At 26.6% G+C, this 19,185-nt stretch overlaps 1 protein-coding gene across 3 annotated transcripts in view; it reads left to right on the plus strand.

Moving 5' to 3' along the window:
* The window catches only part of LOC107454966 (diuretic hormone receptor-like), a 174,151-nt gene that overhangs the window by 48,702 nt on the left and 106,264 nt on the right, over positions 1–19,185 (plus strand). Inside the window, exon 1 of one of the 3 annotated variants that reach the window (XM_071177412.1) lies at positions 15,660–15,796. The exons of the other annotated variants lie outside the window; for them this stretch is intronic. The gene's annotated coding sequence lies outside the window, so the exon portion shown is untranslated. Of the gene's footprint in view, positions 1–15,659; positions 15,797–19,185 lie in introns of those variants that run through there. 3 annotated transcript variants of the gene reach the window in all.

The raw sequence follows: 19,185 nt of genomic DNA on the forward strand, positions 1-19,185 counted from the left end.
TAAAATTTAAAAAAAACATATTAAAAAGAAGGAAATTTCTTCATCTTATAATCTCTTCATCAACTCACACGATTATATCCACGTCGATTATAAACAATGGATATCAAACTAAAGTAATTAAATTCTACATGAAATCAAAGAGTTAATTGTATGTTAATATTAATAAATTGACTAAAAACGTCTTTGTTAACTTATATTTTTGCCATGTACAAATCCACTTCGGTTAAACTGGCAAATTATGTGTCTTCTTCTCCTTTTTCAAATAAATGTTGATTTTCTTATATCATTAAAATTGCATAATTAAATATCAACCTTATTAATTATAATTTTTTTAATTACCCAGTATAGGATTATTACCTTCTGCACATCCATTTTCGGGAAAATCCTTGTTTAATAAAATCAAACACGCTTCAGTACTGCCGCAAGAACGCGCCATAACACAAAATTCTTCTATTTACTCTTTTAAATCCATTTGCGCTTCTGTTTCTGTGTTTTGTAACTTAGCAATCTCATTTCGAAAAATTTTTAATTCATTCTTGAAAGATTCCGGTTATAAGTAAGTTCATTTGAATTCGCTACTCACTTCATAGATTTCGTTTTGTGTTTTGTTCTGTTTTCTCTCTGCATTATTTTCTTCTGATTTTTGCGTGATAAATTTTTACTTAATGTGTTTTATTTTAATTCAATTTTTTGAGTGTCTCTCACTTTATTGATATGTTTTGTTTTGGCTACGTTAATACAATATTAGAAAGCACTTTTTTTGCAGATAAAATCGTGGGAGTTAATGTAGAGTTTATATCTTTTCATTTTTTGATTTCCGTCATTTTAATGTATATTCATTTTATTTTTTAAATATTTTTAAAACTATTTTATGTTAATAATTTTCCCTCTTCTCTTTTCCTTAAACTTCATTATTTTCCATGTTATCTGTACATTTTTAACTTATACATATATTAAATATGTCGGTAAATTAAGGGTGGTATGACTCAAAATATTTTTCTGAAGTGCTTATAGCATTCGTCTTTACTTAATTTACAAACTTATTGTTATTTAACTTTAACTACCATTTACCCTTTTATAAATTGTTTTCCAAGAGTGTAAAATCAAGGTACTTGAGAGTCATTTGACTAAAAGGAGAAAAATTTGATAAACTGGAGTTGTTTAAAATTACGCAACAATGATCAGATAAAGAAATAATACAAGCAATAGTTATGTGCAAAGAAATTCCAAATATTTACTTACAGCTGATAAATAACAAATTTGCTCAAAATTTGTTTAATCAACTCAGTTTCTAATGGCATACTAAATTACTTGAGTTTTCTCTATAATTCGCTTTTGAGTTTATTTATTGGTCTTCTTAATATTATTTTTCTTTCGTTTCCTCATCTTTCTCATCTCTTTAATTTTCTCTTTGACAGTATTTGCAATCAAAAACCTTACCAGGTAAACCTACCTAAATTTTCAATAAATCTAAAGTTTGTCACTAAAAAGAAAGTGAAAATAAAACAGATGTATAAAATTTTGGTTTCTTTATCAAAATATAAAACAAAATATTTCTTTTCTATGTACTGTCCAGATAAACAAAATTAAACCAAAAAGAAATAAAATTGATCGAACCTCCTATTTTTCCATTATGATCTTACTTAAGAATGTTAAAAAAATGTTATTATTCTTTTAAAAATATCAGTAATTGACAACTATATTTCCATGTAGATGAGATTTTAAAGTTTGAATCAATATTTGCATATTTTTATGAGTTTACAACAATTATAAAAAAAGCATATTGTTTATTCAAATGTGTAATTTCGTATGATGGTAAAGCCTTAATTAAATTGTTAAAAATAACGATTTGCTAAAGAAAACTTCTTAATACAGGGATATAAAAATTTCACAACGTGTACTTGTTTTTTCAAAAAGTTTCAAAGTTATTAGGAAAATTAAGGAGAAAGAGTATTATGAAATAGAGGAAAGGAGAGAGAAATACTATCTCATTTTTCAGATTACTGGTTTCCCATTGGTCAAAAAAATTTTTTTTTTAACCGTCGCTTTTCATGAGTTACAAAAACTGCATAAATTGATATTTGTTCTCTTATCTTCTGATTGGCTGGACTGGTTTTCAATTTAAGTCAGTAAACGCTTCTTGAAATTCACTTTTTCTTCTTCAACTATTCCTATGATTATATAAAATCACTGCCGAGACAGTAGTTATGAGTAAGTTAATTATAAAAAAAACATGAAGATACTTTAAATTAATATTATGTAAAAACATTAGAAATAAACAATGTTAAAATTAAATAGAGAAAACTAAGGTTTGGAAAACAACTATCTCCAAAAAAATCCAAAATTATCGCCTGCTTTTTTATAATATTACATAAACAAAACTCAGTGGCGCGACAGCCCTTACAGGGCCAAGGCCTATTGAGCCCATCTCAGTTTTCTTCTCATTTAGGGTGCAGAAGCAGATGTTCCGGTAAGGTGGTCAGCCGAACGCGAAACCCCCAGTGTTTAGATCCCAAGTATGCCTGGGACTCATTTATCGACCCACTGAAAGGATGAANATATATATATATATATATATATATATATATATATATATATATAGTGTGTGGCCATGATAATAATGGAAGGTACCCAATTTTCCAATGGGTAAAAAATAATAACATTTATTCCAGCTCCTTGTCCCAAAACATAGGTATTGACTACTGTCTTTTGCACTGTTTTATATTATATATTTAATGAAGCATGAAAAATTAAAAATTCAAGAAATAAGGAAATCAATTTTAATTCTCGACTCTTAGGTATGACTTTTATAATGATCTTGAGAAACATATGACAAGTGATTTTTAAAGCTGTCTCAAAAATTATGATCAACTGTATGAATAAGAAATACGTAAGGGAACAAAATTCTGACATAAAGTGGTAAACTATATAAGAGAACTGTTAACATGAGTATCCCTGATTAAATTTGATGATGCAGCTATAATTGCTAAAATTAATTTAATTTTCAAATACCAAGTGACTCATCTAAATTAATTCAAAGATAGCAACTTAATGAGAAAAATATTCAAAAATAATAACCTCCATTCAATTGTATTAGTCATAGATTTTTTTTTTGTGGAAAATGTTTATTTAAATCGATCGAACCTGAAGAAGAAGTTTCCTTTCAAATCTGAAGTAAAATATTACTTCAAAATATTCTTACAAAAATTATTATCTCTATGATATAAAAGGTTTGTATGTACGTTGTTATAAAGTCGAACATAAAGCAAATAAAATCGATGAATTTCCTTTCACGCGTTGGTATATTCATAAAGCAAAGCAGAACCAAAGTCCAACTTCGAATCTGATTGTTTCAATTTTTTGATGCATCAGTAGAAACAAAAAGCTGTTGATTGAGCAATTGAGCAATTCTTTCTCATGCGGGTATGCTGATGTAATACGAATGCTTTCCTTCCTGTATATTTAAGCAAGAATTATACAACGCTGTACTACCATGAATTTCTCTTACTTTTCAATTAAGATCCTTTTTTTCACAACTGTATCCTCAACTCGGGAACTTGAGGGTGTTGTGTGTCAAGAATGGTAACCCAGACTTGAGTTTTTGGAATAAATAATGAAGTCAGGGGTAATACGTTCTTCGTTCTTTTTGCACCAAGAAACCATTTTTTTTACAATTTTATTAATTTTAAATATCGGAAACCAACCTATTTAATTTTCATTTTTAAAAAACTAGAAATAATCCCATTCTTTACAACAAATCTGAAACAAGAAAAGACTTTTTTTTTTCGCGAGGGTTCAAGAAACCATAAACTTGGTTTTAAGTAATCCTTATTTCAACTAATAGAATTACGCTATCATTTGGACTTCAGTTGTCTTCGACGAACTATTAAATGCTAAAAAATTATTATAATATTTTTACTTTAGATTTATAAGCTTAAGATGGAAAGAAACCTATTTTCCAAAACCAATTTTTCGAAATTAAAAGAAAATCTAGAAAATATGATAGCTCCACTCTAGTTTTCTCAATTTTTTAGAATTTTTTTCTTTACTTAAAACTTTGTTTCAAAACTTTTAAATAAATGAGGCAAGATATGACTGTTCCATTGTTTTTTACTTTTGCTCAAATGTCTGAATGAAAATTTTAAAAACGTCCATTATTACCTTTATTAGCCTAATATTAGCTTTAAGCGCCAGCAAACCTCACTGATTTAAGTTAATTGGAATCGTTTCAAGAGGTATGAATTGTCTTTCAGATTGTGAAAATATAAATATGTATTTTAGTTATGGTTGATTAGAATAATAAAATATAAAACAAACTCGTGCAATATTTTTCTAAAGTGTCGTTCACTGCCGACCAAAATATCTAAGTATGGGTTTATTAACAAAGCGCAATTATAGTTTTCAAACTGATGAGAATGTAACTTTCAATTATTTTCTGATTGCTATTTTCTGCAAAAGTAATTTATCATCATTTTACTGCCATAGAGAATTTATAATCAATAAAAATTTATGCCGATTTCCAACTAACCAGAGTACCTGAGTCTCATGTGCAGGAGTCAAATAAGAATTTCAATCATTTCCTTCGTCAATTCAAGTCTTTTTGACCAAATAAAAATTCTCAGATCAAAAATTGATCTCTTCTTAAGAAGACAAAATTTACAGACTTGTTTAATTGTTTTTTGTTCGATACAAGAATAGTTTATATGGATATTTTTAAGCCAAATATAATTAATGGTAAATCAAAATTTGAAATCTTTTTAACAATTCCTGATGAAATTCAGCAAGAGCTTTGTGTTTTATGCCTATGCATATTGTTGTAGATTTTTCGCTTCAACATTTATTTTTTTTTAATTTGTTATAACCCTAAAACCATAAACAGTATAGTGCTAAAATTCACACACTGATTACAAGGAAAAAATTTAGCCTCCGATTCAAAAACTTGTTAAAATATTTTAATCACTGCATTTGGGAGATATGTTTAAAAAAATGATTTTTGCATTAGCCATTGTTATGAATAAAATTGCCAATTGTCTCTTAAATATTTTATCACACATTTTTTTAATGTTTAATGTATATTTAAAAGTTCAGTCATCAACGTGAATGACATGTTGATCGATATTACGTCACCGAATTAGTATTCTTAAAGGTATCTGATACCACATATTTATTTTGCTTATAGTTGAATTTTTAAAGCGTATTGCTTGGGAAAAAATGAGATGCATTTTTCTGTCGAAATTTAAGAATCCTAAGACAAAAAGGTATGAAATTAAATGATTAAAAGAAAAACGTTTAAAAAACACCAACTTTTCTATGGGTGACGTTTGAAGAAGTAATAAATAAAATGTTGCGTGTGACTTATAAAAATCGAGTTTAAGTAATCTCGATCATTTTTTCAGACATACTGATAATTTTATATGAAGTTTATCTTAAAATGTGTTGCAAGAACTTCTTTTAACATTTTTAAAGAAAGCAGATGAAAAGTCGGTGGTTTATATAAATTTATTATAGTTATACAAAAATTATTTATTATGGGATTTCTTGCATCACATTTTAAAATCAATATAAAAATGAATAAAATTTCTTTAAAATTAGAGGAGATATAAGCTCGATTAAAATACACGTAATATTTTTAATAATAATATGATAGAAGTAACGTGCTTGTTTTCAAATTAATTAAATTATATCATTTTTAAAACAAATGAATTTGTTCAAAACAATATCACTTACACTTGTAAAAGAGTTGGACAAAACTACCAGATAAAGTTTAATTCTCTTCGGAAACACTAAAAAGCGCGGTAATTTTTTTAAAAACTATTCGCTTATGATTTGTAGTAAAATTAAGAGTAAAATAAGATTTAATGTTGTGAGATGAAATTTGGAAAATATAACCAATTTGGTATTTTTATCATGAAACCTTAGAGCAAGGCATATAAACCATTATTAAGTTAAATTCGGTTTTTAAATTTGTATTTTTGACTAAATGTATGGTAATAAGAACTAAAATTTCGTAAACCGTAGTTTCTGGTAAACCGTTACCATATGAATTGAGAAATCTCCAGATGAATGGTTTTAATACAGTATATATTTTAGTTTTATTTAACAAAATTATGTTTGATTTATGTTTTTTTTTCTTAAATTTTTTTGCGAGAAATATTAACAATACTGTTTTTTAACCAGAAATTTTTACTCTATGCAGAATCATCTGTAGATTCTAAAACTTGATCAGCCAGTGCAAAGCTATTGAAAATAATTAATTCTTTATTTTCATGACTTGAACTTCTAAGAATGTGTTTACTTAATCTAATAACATAAAATCATAGGGAAGGGTAACAAATAAGAATTAAGAAAAAACAAATATCAATTTAATTGTCTTGATATAAACGATTTAGTTTTGTGGATGATTGCAGAATGTTAATAAATAGAGATTCAATAACTGTTTACGAATTTTTTTATTCCGTCCATGTTCCACTGGTTATAAAAAAAGAAACAATTAAAGTTTCATTCTTAAAATAGACTAAAAACAAGAATGTTTTAGATTTGAAAGGGAAAAAAAATATGGCGCATCATTTACGACATAAACTTCTAACCAGTAACAAAAACTACCCACGTCTTTTGAAAGTAATGTACTTTAAGCTTTTTGTGTTAGATCTGACAAAAATAATAGTATATTTTTTTTTATATCTATTTAAAGATTGTAATTTATAAAATGTTATGTTATTTTATAAATCAATACAATTAAATTTACTATTTAGAAAGAATAATGAAGATAATTCACAAAAAGTATATATTTTAATCAATTCATCAAGGTTTTTAAATTTAATTAAATAACACCATTTAACAAGCAAAAAACATATTAAAATTCTTTATGGGGAAAATGAAAAATATGCAAACAAATTTCCTTTTTAAAATAGTTTTGCAACCAAAATTAAATACAATATTTCGTAGTTTCACAGTAACATTTCTTAGATTTTCATCGTAACATTTCTTTAGAATAAATTACATAAACATAAACTATTCTTACGATTGAGACTGATTTTACGTCTTTATTTTTCGAAATGTCAAGTTTTTGACTGCGAAAACACTTGAAAAGTAATGTATACAGTGCTCACAACCTGGTTAAACTTAGTTCCTGCTTATTTAAACAGATTGTATTTAAAGCGTCTCTAAGACAATCTCTTCTCGAGATAAGGTGAATTTTTTTAACATTTTCAGTATCATAATAAATATTAGAAATTTTTTGCGGAAATGCTACTCTATATTTACTCAATGTCAGTAGATGTTTTATCTTCGCAAGAATTTCGAAGTAAAACCGTATTCGTAATATCTATTCTCGATAAAAGTTGAAATAATTTTAACACTTCATATAATGTTCAAAAATTTTCGTATTCTTTAGAATATAATAAAATGTAATAATAAAAAATAATAAAATTCAATAATATGATAAAATTTAATATTAAATTTAATATTGTTTATTTAACAAATGGAAATTTTGTACATTATTTGTTAAATGGCAGAAGTTCATATATTTTTTTAAAACTTTCACTGTAAAATGTATATCAGCTCATCGTGTTCATTCTAGAGGTAAGATAAAATATTTTAACATTTTACTAATCAAAACTAATATTGTTTATCTTTAACTCACAGATATTTTATTTATTAAATGATAGTAGTGGTTAGGTTTTCAAAAAGCTTTCACTGTAGGAACATATTCATCATTTCTATTAATAAANTGTTTCTTTTAACTAATGGAAATTTTGTACATTATTTTAATGGCAGAAGTTCATATATTTTCCTAAAACTTTAATTGTAAAATGTATATCAGATCATCGTGTTTATTCTAGAGGTAAGATAAAATATTTTAACATTTTACTAATCAAAACTAATATTGTTTATCTTTAACTCACAGATATTTTATTTATTAAATGATAGTAGTGGTTAGGTTTTCAAAAAGCTTTCACTGTAGGAACATATTCATCATTTCTATTAATAAAATTTCTAATAGATTTATTTTAGTGTATGTTAATGGAATTTCTTGTAAAACAAAACAATAATTTCGGTTAATAAAACCAGAATATACGGTTCCAGAATATAAATGCTCATATAGATGCGGTTTATTGAAAATTCTGGCTTTTGAAAATTATAGCTCATTATTACCAGACACTCAATAAAATATACAAAACTGAAAAGTAAATTTTACCGAAAAGGTTTTTTTACCATGCTCCTAAGTATCATGATAAAATTACCAAACTTTGCCGCATCATATTTTATCTCATATTATGAAACTGTATTTTATTGGTATTATTGCAAAAATCATTAGCAAAGCGCTTCGATAATAATTACTGAACTATTTTTGTTCTCATAGAGCCAGAAATGGGTTGCATTTCACCATATTCTGGTAATTGATTGTTCTTTTTTTTGAATGCTGAAATTCTCCTAAAATTTTTATAAATTTTATGAAGCAAAATAAATATTGTTAATTTTTTCAAATAGGAGTTCTGTATTTAATCAAATAAATGCCGCTAGTTATTATAGTTTTATAAAGCTTTCAGCGTAAAAACGTATTTATCATGTCATTGAATTTAGGGATAGGATGACTTTTTTTAAGACATTTTCTGTATTGTTTTTTGTATTTATATTTACATACTAGTTTTTTTTACTTGATATATTTCTGATGATCATTTTTGAAGATAGTTTTTGCTTTTGCTGTATTATTTTCATGAAATATTTATTTTTATTTTTTATTTACATGCCCTAATTTTTGTAAAAATTTGTCACCGATATTTTTAAGAAGAAAATATTACTTTTACTTTTTTTTCCGAAATATTTTTTAACTTAAGAATGTAAGTTACTTTTAATAAATGGAGATTAATTAGAAAGTATGATCTTAAAAATACGTGAAAAAATTTATTAAGTACTTTTTTTAAATACCATCTATACGTATAAAATTAACTTTATTTTATACGCTTGGCAATCATGAATATTGATCAATACTCCAGAGCAATCGTCACGCATATTTGATAGAAGAATAAATTATTGGGTTAATTTAGGCAAAGGAAAATGACATTATTGTTCCCTCTGGCATTTCTTTGTAATTTATTGAAGGAATATTTTACAAAATAAATTTAACTAATGCACAAAAAAACCTTCAAAGTATAAGCAAAAAAAATTTTTTTTTTGATTGACGTTTAAAATCTTGTATTAAGAAAATTATCCAAAAAAAGGTTTCATCAATTATTTTTTTCATAATTCATAAACTCAACTAATACATTAANGAATTTTTTACAAAATAAATTTAACTAATGCACAAAAAAACCTTCAAAGTATAAGCAAAAAAAATTTTTTTTTTGATTGACGTTTAAAATCTTGTATTAAGAAAATTATCCAAAAAAAGGTTTCATCAATTATTTTTTTCATAATTCATAAACTCAACTAATACATTAATACATTAAGTAGAGGATATGCTAAAAAAAAACTTACTTTATGTGGTCTGTTATTACAAAAAAAATCTTTTTTGGAAATATTTATTCTTGTAAAATTGGTATGAAAGTTGCATTATTTGATTCAAATTATTATGTTATGACTTGCTGAAACATAGCGTAAGACTATGTGTCACTGCAAATGTGCGTAAATTTTCATTTATAGGTCATTCCAAATCTCTGACTCTAAACACCCAATTAAAACTTTTGTCATATCTAATAATAAAATATATTTGTAATTTATGCTCGCAATTTTTTTTATACGTCCTGGATTCCAAAGATAATCATATATCATACACTGTAAGAATTAGATACTTAAATATCATGAAACTTTCTTCGTTTTCAACAAAACCGTTTCCTGGTATATGCTTCTAGCGAACATTTCGTCAAAGTGACGAAAAAATACTCTTCTCTCTTCTTCGAGGAAACAAATTTCGTCAGAGCTAAAGAAATATTTCATTCTTACATTTTATTTTTCAAAAAAAAAAAAAAAATATTCTTGCAGTGTCTAATGTATCTAACTTTATAGTGGGCTCCATAGTAGTAACCACTTTATAGTGGGCTCCATATCGCTAGGTCATTGTCACGTTAATAACAAAAGAAACACAGAAGGAACAGAGAGATGAATTGCAGCCATGCCTAAAGCGGAATTCGAATCTGGAATCTTTCTGGTACGACGCCATTTCCTTGACCAACATACTGGGCGGTTAGCCTAAGTCGTCACTTTATTTTCAATCGTTAAGTCTTCAGTTTTCAATCGTTCTAGTTTCGTCATTCTAGTTCTTTACAATGAGGTACACTTCGATGAGGTTTCCAGTTGAGGAAGCATTTTCATCATATATTTGAGAGTTCCCATTTCGACAGAAACCACGTGATTTCGTGACGAAATGATTTTATATATATATATATATAAAGAACAAATCATCAACGCTTCAGATGAGAATATTTTTTTCTTCAATATTTCACGTAAAAAAAACTACTGTGTAAACAATTACTTTTTTCCTTAGCGTAATAAAACTATGCAAAATTTGATGTGGCTCTAAATCTCTAAAATTAAAATTAGTCATTTTTTAGTTTAAAAATTTTTAAACTAATTAATTTAATATTGATCTACTCCCTAAGGTATAAGTAATTAAAAATAAATAAATTGTTCACTTTATATGCAATTAAAAAAATTATTTTCTGATACCTTACATGAAAAAAAAGTTTTTGAAGAGAAGAACTATCATTAAAAGGTCTTTTTCTAAGCTATAATAAAACTCTACAAATTTTAGTTTAGTCTTATGTCTCTAAAATTAAAATTAACTATTTCATTCCTAAAATGTCTAAACTAATGAATTTAATACTTATCTCTATATTCAAAAGTGTTCGTAAATATAAAGAAACATAATTGTTATCTCAATATGAAGTAAAAAAAAATTTCTGATACCTTACATAAAACAGAAATCTGAAAAGAAACTACCATAAAAACACTTTTCCAAGGTATTATATAACTATAAAAATTTTAATTTGGATATAAATGTCTAAAACTAATATTTACTATTTTTAATTCTTAAAAATACTGAAACTATATAATTTAAAATTTATTTATATCCAAAAGTATTTCGAAATATGTAAAGAAATATTTGTTTACTTCATATCTACATATGAAGTAAACAAATATTAAAAGATAAAAAATATTTTTTCGGATGAAACACTGTGATTAAAACAGAGCACATTTCAAATGCACAATAAAATTAAATAAATTTTCCATTTGTATGAAATAACCAAAATTAATTTTTTATTCCAAAACATTTAAAATAATAAATTAATTAAAGTTTGAGGTCCAAAAGTATTCATAAATAATAAAATATAATCAATAGCTTCAGAATTTTTTTTCCAATTTTTTAATCATTTATTTATTGAACAAAACATGGATGCAAGCATTTGCATCTTTCTCTTAGGATTGATACAGTAGGCGTGAGGAAATCGTCTTTTTTATAAGCATTTGTCATGTCTACTGATATACATAATTGCATAAAAGGCTGAACTCATTCATTTAAAGAAAATTCGACAAAAAAGAACCTATCAGAAAAGGAAGTTATTCATTTCTCAATTAGGTTTTGTAAAAAAAAAGAAGAGAAAAAAGAGAGAGAGGGTGTCTAAATGTGATTCAAATGATACGACTTCCTTGTTCCATAAAATTTTTTTCCTTTTAATGACTGGATTCATTATGCATATATTGTTTTTTAATTTAATAAATAGAATAAAGTAATTGTGTTCGTAATGTCTTGTTTACTCATAAGTTTTCGCTTTTTTCACAATTAGGATATGAAAAGTAATTGTTTAAGTAAATCTGAATTGTTTCCATCGTCTTTTTCATTTGTATGTACCAGCGTTGAATGATTTTAAAATGCATTGAAAATAATAAAATGAAAAACATTTTAAAAAAGAGTTTTTAATGTTAATTAAAAGAAAGAGAGATTTTGTTTTGCCAAAAGTGAAAAGTATTAGTGCATCCTTTTCAAAAAATGTGGAGGAGGTAGATGAGCTTATATGGTGACAGAAATTATTTCGAAAGTGATGCATTTTGCATATTCTATTCAATATCTGCGTGTGTGACAATAACTAAACTGATTTCTCCCTTTTAGCCTAACTGGAAAATGTTGTTTTTAAAATTTTAATTTATTTATTTATGATAATTTGTTATTATTAACAACAGAATTACTATTGTTTATAATTGTTATAATATTTATTTGTTAACATTTTTCACCTTTTAGTTTGTTTAACTTCGACAGTGGTCGGGCTTTCTATTGATATTAAAATAGCCATAAATTTTTTAAGAACCAGTTAAAAAACGTAAAAAGCTTGTACTATCATTAGGGGCAGAACTCAATTGGATTTTGAGTTATATGGGAATGTTAGAGAAATTTTATTTTATCATAGTCTAAATTTGGGGATATTAATTCGGTTTTAACCTAATCTAGCAATTAAGTTATGTAAGGATATAACAAACGTATTATTTTATTAATCACTATTTTATTAAAAGGGATAATTTTTATGAGAAGAAAAGGTAATTAACTCAAAACAACTTCGATATAAATTTTAAGGCTATTTATAATTGCCTTGAAAAATATTGCCCGGCAAAAATTTTATTTCTCGGAAGCTATATTGCTTACAAGGTCATTTAGAAACAATACAAAACAACAGCATTATTAGTTTCATTTTGTTTCGTCCAGTGTTAAACATAATATGTATTAAAATATATTTGTTTCTTGTTTTTTCTATGGACGGATAAAACTATTAGAAGTTCCTAAAATGAAACTTAAAAAAAATAATAATGTTTCGTAAAAGGACTAAGGTTCTGCACTTTAGGTAACGTTTAATACAACTCAATTGTTAATATCTTCCTCAGAATTCTTACTGAATAAAACGTTGCCGTATAACATGTAACTAAATGCTGCCCCACATAGTTTTGAAGCACAATAAAAACATTTTTTTGCATAATTTAAAGTTATTCTATATAGTATATTGTTAATATTTTTGTCATAATTTTGATGAATAAAAATAGGTAGGATTTTGTTATTCACCTAATTTTTTTTAAATTGTTAAATAAATAGTCCTAATTGACTTCAAGTTTCATGAGTTGCTTAATAACCTCCGATAATATAAAGGTTTATTAGGATAGTAAAGTTTCCTCTTTTGAGGACAAAAATTAAAAGTTAGCCATGAAAAAAAATAAAAAGCTTTTGCTCCTTATAGAAGACACTTCAGCAAAACACCAAAATATGTTTTATCGCAGCAACACTGTAAAAATTCGATACTCAAATATCTCGAAACTTTCTTCGTTTTTGACGAAACTGTTTCCTGGTATATGATCCTAGCGAACATTTTGTCAAAGTGACGAAATTGCTATTTTCATTTTTTCAATGAGATGAATTCCGTCTAAAAGAAATATATCCTCATTATATTTTTCCCAAAAAAAGGAAGAAGCACTCGTAGTGCCAAATGTGTCCACCTTTTATAATAATCACTTTATCGTGAGCACCATATAGGCGGGACAACACTACATGGAGACAAATTACACCCATTCTCGAAGTGCCATTCGAATCCCGAAACCTTGCGGTTACGAGTCCAACTCCTTGACCTCCTATCAAGCCGATCAGCTTAAATTGTTACTTTATTTTCGTTTGTATAGTCTTCATTCTAGTTTCGTCATTCTAATTTACGATGAGGTTTCGAGTTGAGGAAACATTTTAATCATGTATACCAGAGTTCGTGATTTCGTGACGAAATGTTTCTCAAATTTAACGAAATACTGCTCACGGATTTCAGAATCGTCACAATCGTGAGAGCTGAGAGTCACAAATCACGTGATTTCGTGCCGAAAAGTTTCTCAAATTTAACGAAATACTGTTCAAGGATTTCAGAGTCGTCACAGTCGTGAGTGTTCTATTTCTGAGAGTGAACCTGAAACTGAAAATATTTATAACAATTGTTTTTTTTTCCTTTTTTAAAAAATTTAACATGTTTCTTCTTGTAATGAAAAACGTTAAAATCTGTTTGACTGTCAATTAAATCTTGAAGATTTCCATTTCGATATATTTTTTTTTAATTCCGCTATGTTTATTCTTTCAATAGTTGAAGGCAGATATTCTTATTCTTTTAAATTATACAGGACGTTTCGCAATGACCCGATTAATGCCTAAGCGATTCATATTCTAAGTGATTTCATAGCGGTTTTATACTTTCCTCACAAATATTAATTTGAGTTTGAATATGCTAATTTGAACTATTTTTTGTTCTCAGTTTGGATAATTACTCAAAAACTATATATTTAGACGGTTATTACACTGAAAAAAGTTCTAATTAAGAAAATTAAATTAAATCCATGAAATTAATGAGATTTGTTGATTATTAGTTAATGAAATTAATTAACAAAACAATTAAATTTCATCTAATTTAAATAATCGTATTGTATTGTAATGCCGCTTCTAGTAAAAAATAATCATAATTCTGGTTAATAAAATTGAAATATATGGTATTTAAAGCATTTCTGTGGTAATTTCTCCACTGAAATGATAAGGTTTCTGGAAATTCTAGTTTTCAAAATTATAATTCTTATTATCACACATTTAGTAAAAAATACAAAACTTAAAAGTAAATTCAAAAAAATAAATGATTTTCATGGAAACTTTAAGGTATTATAATAAAATTGAAAAAATTTACCACATTTTTCAAATTTTATCCATATTATAAAATTATAATTATTTATTTTTAGTTAATTTTACCAAAATCACTCGGTAAAAATTACCGAGTTTTCTTTTATTTTATTTCGCAATCGTTGTTGATCAGTTTACCCAATTTTGAGTTTAAGACTGCCAATGTTCAACTCCGTAGTCTTGTAAACCCAATCCAAAAGTCAAGGGAATCAAATACTAGGAGAAATCCGCCACGACTTTTGATTGAACTAACTTACAATTGCATAAGAATTGCGTTGCATAGAGAGAAAAACCACGAAAACATTCTACGGTTAGCCTGACATTGATCTCTACCTCATGATTTTTCTATCACTAAGTACATTTTACTTCAGCATTATAGTCGTTGCGAGCCGGATGCGGAATTCGTATCGACCATGCATCGCTGGTTTTCAAACCAAAGTCGCTTCATTGGAAGGCAAGCGCTCCATCCCTGAGCCACCGTGACAACGTTAAATTTTACCATATTCTGGTAGTTTTTACTATACTTTTTCTCAGTGTATGAAACGCCTCATAGATACTAAAATGTTACAGAACAAGTATAGTTTTAAACATTGCACCTCCAATTTAAAATTAATGCCCCGTAATACTTTTTAATTATGCATCTCACAAAATTCCATGCTAATACCATCTAGAAACTGGGTACATGAAACATATTTTTTAACAAAGGAAATTATCTGACTAAAACTTTTTGTTCTATTTAACAATTTGGTAAGAATATTTTTCTTATGTAGAAATAATCTTAAAGCATATTACAAGCATGTGAGAATTATCACTTTAACTGTCATTGAGTGCAAATTTCTTCTGCCAAAAAGTAATCGATGTAACCTTGGCATGGAACACTTATATTGAGTTTTTATTTATTTGCCAAAGTCAGATTTTATTCGGTTATTGATTTTACTGCTAACACGTCGCAGAATGACACGCAAAATTAGAATGCAGACGACGGAGTTGTAAATTTGTCACTTATGCGGCAATTTTTCAATTTTCATATTTGATAAGATAGTATCAACGCATTTCTTTCGTCATCGAATCTAATGTTCAGTTTTGATTGTTGTCGTTTTCAAGATACTTTGTTTTCTGGTATGTATCATTTCCTTATGACTGAAAATAGTTTCTTTTTTTTATTTATTTTATTTAAATGTATATTTTGATTCTATCCCAATTAATTTTTCTTTCTTAAAATTTCAAATAAATTCAGATCTATATTTTTTTGAGGAATTTCATATCAATTATTCATAAGTGTGTTATAATTTTAGAAATATTTCACACACTTAGCAAAATCATTTTGTGGCCCTTAAATGCATACAAAAACACAAAATATAAATGTAGAGATATTTTTTTAAAGAAAACTTTTAGTTGAAAGGTTTTAGGACTGAAAAAAATTAAAAAACTAGGACAGTTAAAACTATTTAAAAAATTTAATATTCCAAACTGAACTGAATAACCAGCTGCAAATATTATTGTTTAACCTTATTGTTTTTGCATGAAAAAAAGAGGATTAGGAAAAAAAAGATTTTGCATTAGGAAAAAAGTTTTCATTCATAATGTTGAGGAGAATTGGGATTTTTTTCTTTTTGAAACACGCCAAAACAGCAGATAAATACGCGTTGAACCAGCGAAAAGAGAAGTAATTTGTTAGAGAAATAATTTCTGAATCTGTGTTTTCATATGTATGTGAGCATTCATTTCAACTACAACTAATCATAACAGTTGGGCATTTAAATTTTGTTCAGGTTTACAGCTACCTAATAAATATCTAAGTAAATACAATGCATATAATTATTCTTAAAAAGTGATTGATATTCATTTCATGCGTTGTGTTAATTTTAAATTGAAGAAAAAAAATTAGAAATACATTAATTAAAGTACTTTTTTAAAAGATTATTTAGGGAAAGTTATTCTTTAGAAAAATTTAGAAAATCAATGTACTTACTTGACTGATTAATTTGAAAAACTTTAGAAATTATATGGTGTTTATATATTTTAATATTGAAGTGTTATATGAAATTTAAAAAAGAAATGTATATATTTGAATTTTATTCTTTGGCTGAAAACGGAGCAGTACATAATATTACCGAGATCTAGCTAGCAGCGGTAGCTACACTGTAAACAACATGTTAAATTTACGGTATTAAACTGTCAGCTGGTGTGCCAGTATAAAACCGTTTATTTTACAGTAAATAATGTTGTTTAAAAACGGTGGCTTGGTTTTTGAACAGATGAGTACAGCTATTTCAGCAAAAAACTTTCTTATTTTAACAACAACAGAAAAACTCCGTAAAATAACATTGAGGGTGGGGGATCGAGATGAGAGCAGAATTTGCATGGCCAGTAAACCTCGGAATTCGAACACAAGTCACCTCATTGGAAGGCGGATGCTCTGTCTCCTTAGACACGACAGCTCTAGTATTTAGTTATGGAGAAAAATCTTAAACTGCTTTTAGCTTAAACTACTTTCTTTCTTTTTGAAATCATATTTAAGTGCAAAAGTGTTTAAAACTATATTAGCTCACTCTTATGAAAATGTCTGTCAATTTACTTACCGAAAAGTTATATCTTAACTCTAATTATCAGGATGAAAATGAAGTCAAATCGAAATTATATTTATATGATGCTCTAAATCATAAAAAGTTTTAAAAAGTAAGAGGAAGTATAGAAAGTAATCTCAAAATGATTTGAAATAAGATAAGGTTATGTTACGATAAGAAAAACTTCATGGCTGAAACTTTATTTCCCAATGCCCATCTGTGTTAACATCCGTCAATTCAGTCATTTACAGGGCAGATTTGGCCTCTCTTTCAGGGGCACCATATTAGGTGGGCCAACGTTGCTCCCACAGTAAGGACAGATAGTACAGAGAAGGAAAGAACATCCCTGCCTTGCCCGGGATTCGAACCCAGAACCTTTCTGATGCAAGGGTAGCTCCCTAATTTACACAGGCTGGTTGGCTCATGGCTGAATAGTTTGAATCCGCTGTAGTTTGAATGATTAGAGTGAAAAACAGAGAAAAATTGTTCTGTGAAAAACAACTTTAAATCGTAAAATATAAGGAAAAAGTCCAGAGAAAAACGGGAATTTTTTGCAACTATTGGATAGCGAGCAACAAAAGATAAATCTGCATTGATCTTTAAACAGTAATGTTTTGAAAAATGCAATGTTTTGTATTCTGTAGAATTTGTATTTATTTTTGCAGAGTAACCTGAGTTTACTAGTGATGGTGCTTCAGATTAATTTCTAGAAATTTTACCTTTTACCTTTCATTTCTAATCTATTGTAATAAATCTTCACTCTTGGAATCGCAGTTTTGGAGTTTTTTAGTGTTTTTTTAAAAATTATTTTAATTAATGAATAGTAATTCTGTCAGATTTTTCTATTTAGTATTTAAAAATATAAGATTTTTCTGTATTTATTGTCATCTGGGGTACATTTCTTTTCTGAACCTTGTGTAAAATCTAAAATAAAAAAATACAAAAATTTAGCAAGTCATGAAAATCTAAGATGAAGATAAAAGAATCAAATAGACAATAGACCATATAACAGACAAAATAAATGCACAAAAGAATCAAATATATGACACTAAGAAAAAAATTAAATACAAAAAGATTATTCTTCAAATTCAAACGCATAGTTATTTTAATGAGGTTCAATTTAAAATGTTTGCATTAATTCGTACTAATTACTTCTTTAAAAACTTTACTGTAAAATTTTGTTTTTTATCTTGCTTTAAATGCTTTTACAAAATGGTTTGGAGACTATTTTTCCTTTTGTATCTTTTATTGTTGTTACTAAGTTACTTTATTTGATTCCTTTTCGTCAAATATATTAAATGTATTTCATTTCAAAACGCTAATTTTATTAAAATTTCTATTAAAATTCAATTAAATTATTAAATGAATTAATTTGTAAGAAAATTAAACCATCAAAACACTTTAGAAAATGAATCATTAAATTTCTCGTTTAAGTTAATTATCCTCAAAGTTGACAAAAGGAATGAATATGCTAATACTTATAAATCAGAGCCCGGTAATAATTGTGAAATGTTTTTATCTTAATGAAATTAATAGCAAACAAGACTTTGTTTTATTTTTAGTGAATAATTAACCTTTTCAATGAGTTATACGTATGTCAACATATTTTGTCTTTTTTTTATTTTCCGGAATAATGCAAGTTTTCCATACAAATCTAATTAAGATATTTTTTAGAGAATTCTCAGAAATGATAATCTAATCTCATTACGGAAATACTTCATTCAGTTCTTTGGTAGTATGCATCACAAATGAGAACACCTCCATAACTATGTACTCTAATTCAAGAGCATCACTAAAACAATAATAAAACGTGTCTTACAAAAATTACTTTTGTGAAGCATACTAGGAAAGTTATGAACTTTGTGAATAATAAAAAAATTGTCATATGTACTAGTTTGATTTTTATTTGAAACATTAAATTAAAAATAATTTTTTTTAAAT

Source organism: Parasteatoda tepidariorum, chromosome 2, assembly GCF_043381705.1.
Source record: "Parasteatoda tepidariorum isolate YZ-2023 chromosome 2, CAS_Ptep_4.0, whole genome shotgun sequence".
NCBI lineage: Eukaryota > Metazoa > Arthropoda > Arachnida > Araneae > Theridiidae > Parasteatoda > Parasteatoda tepidariorum.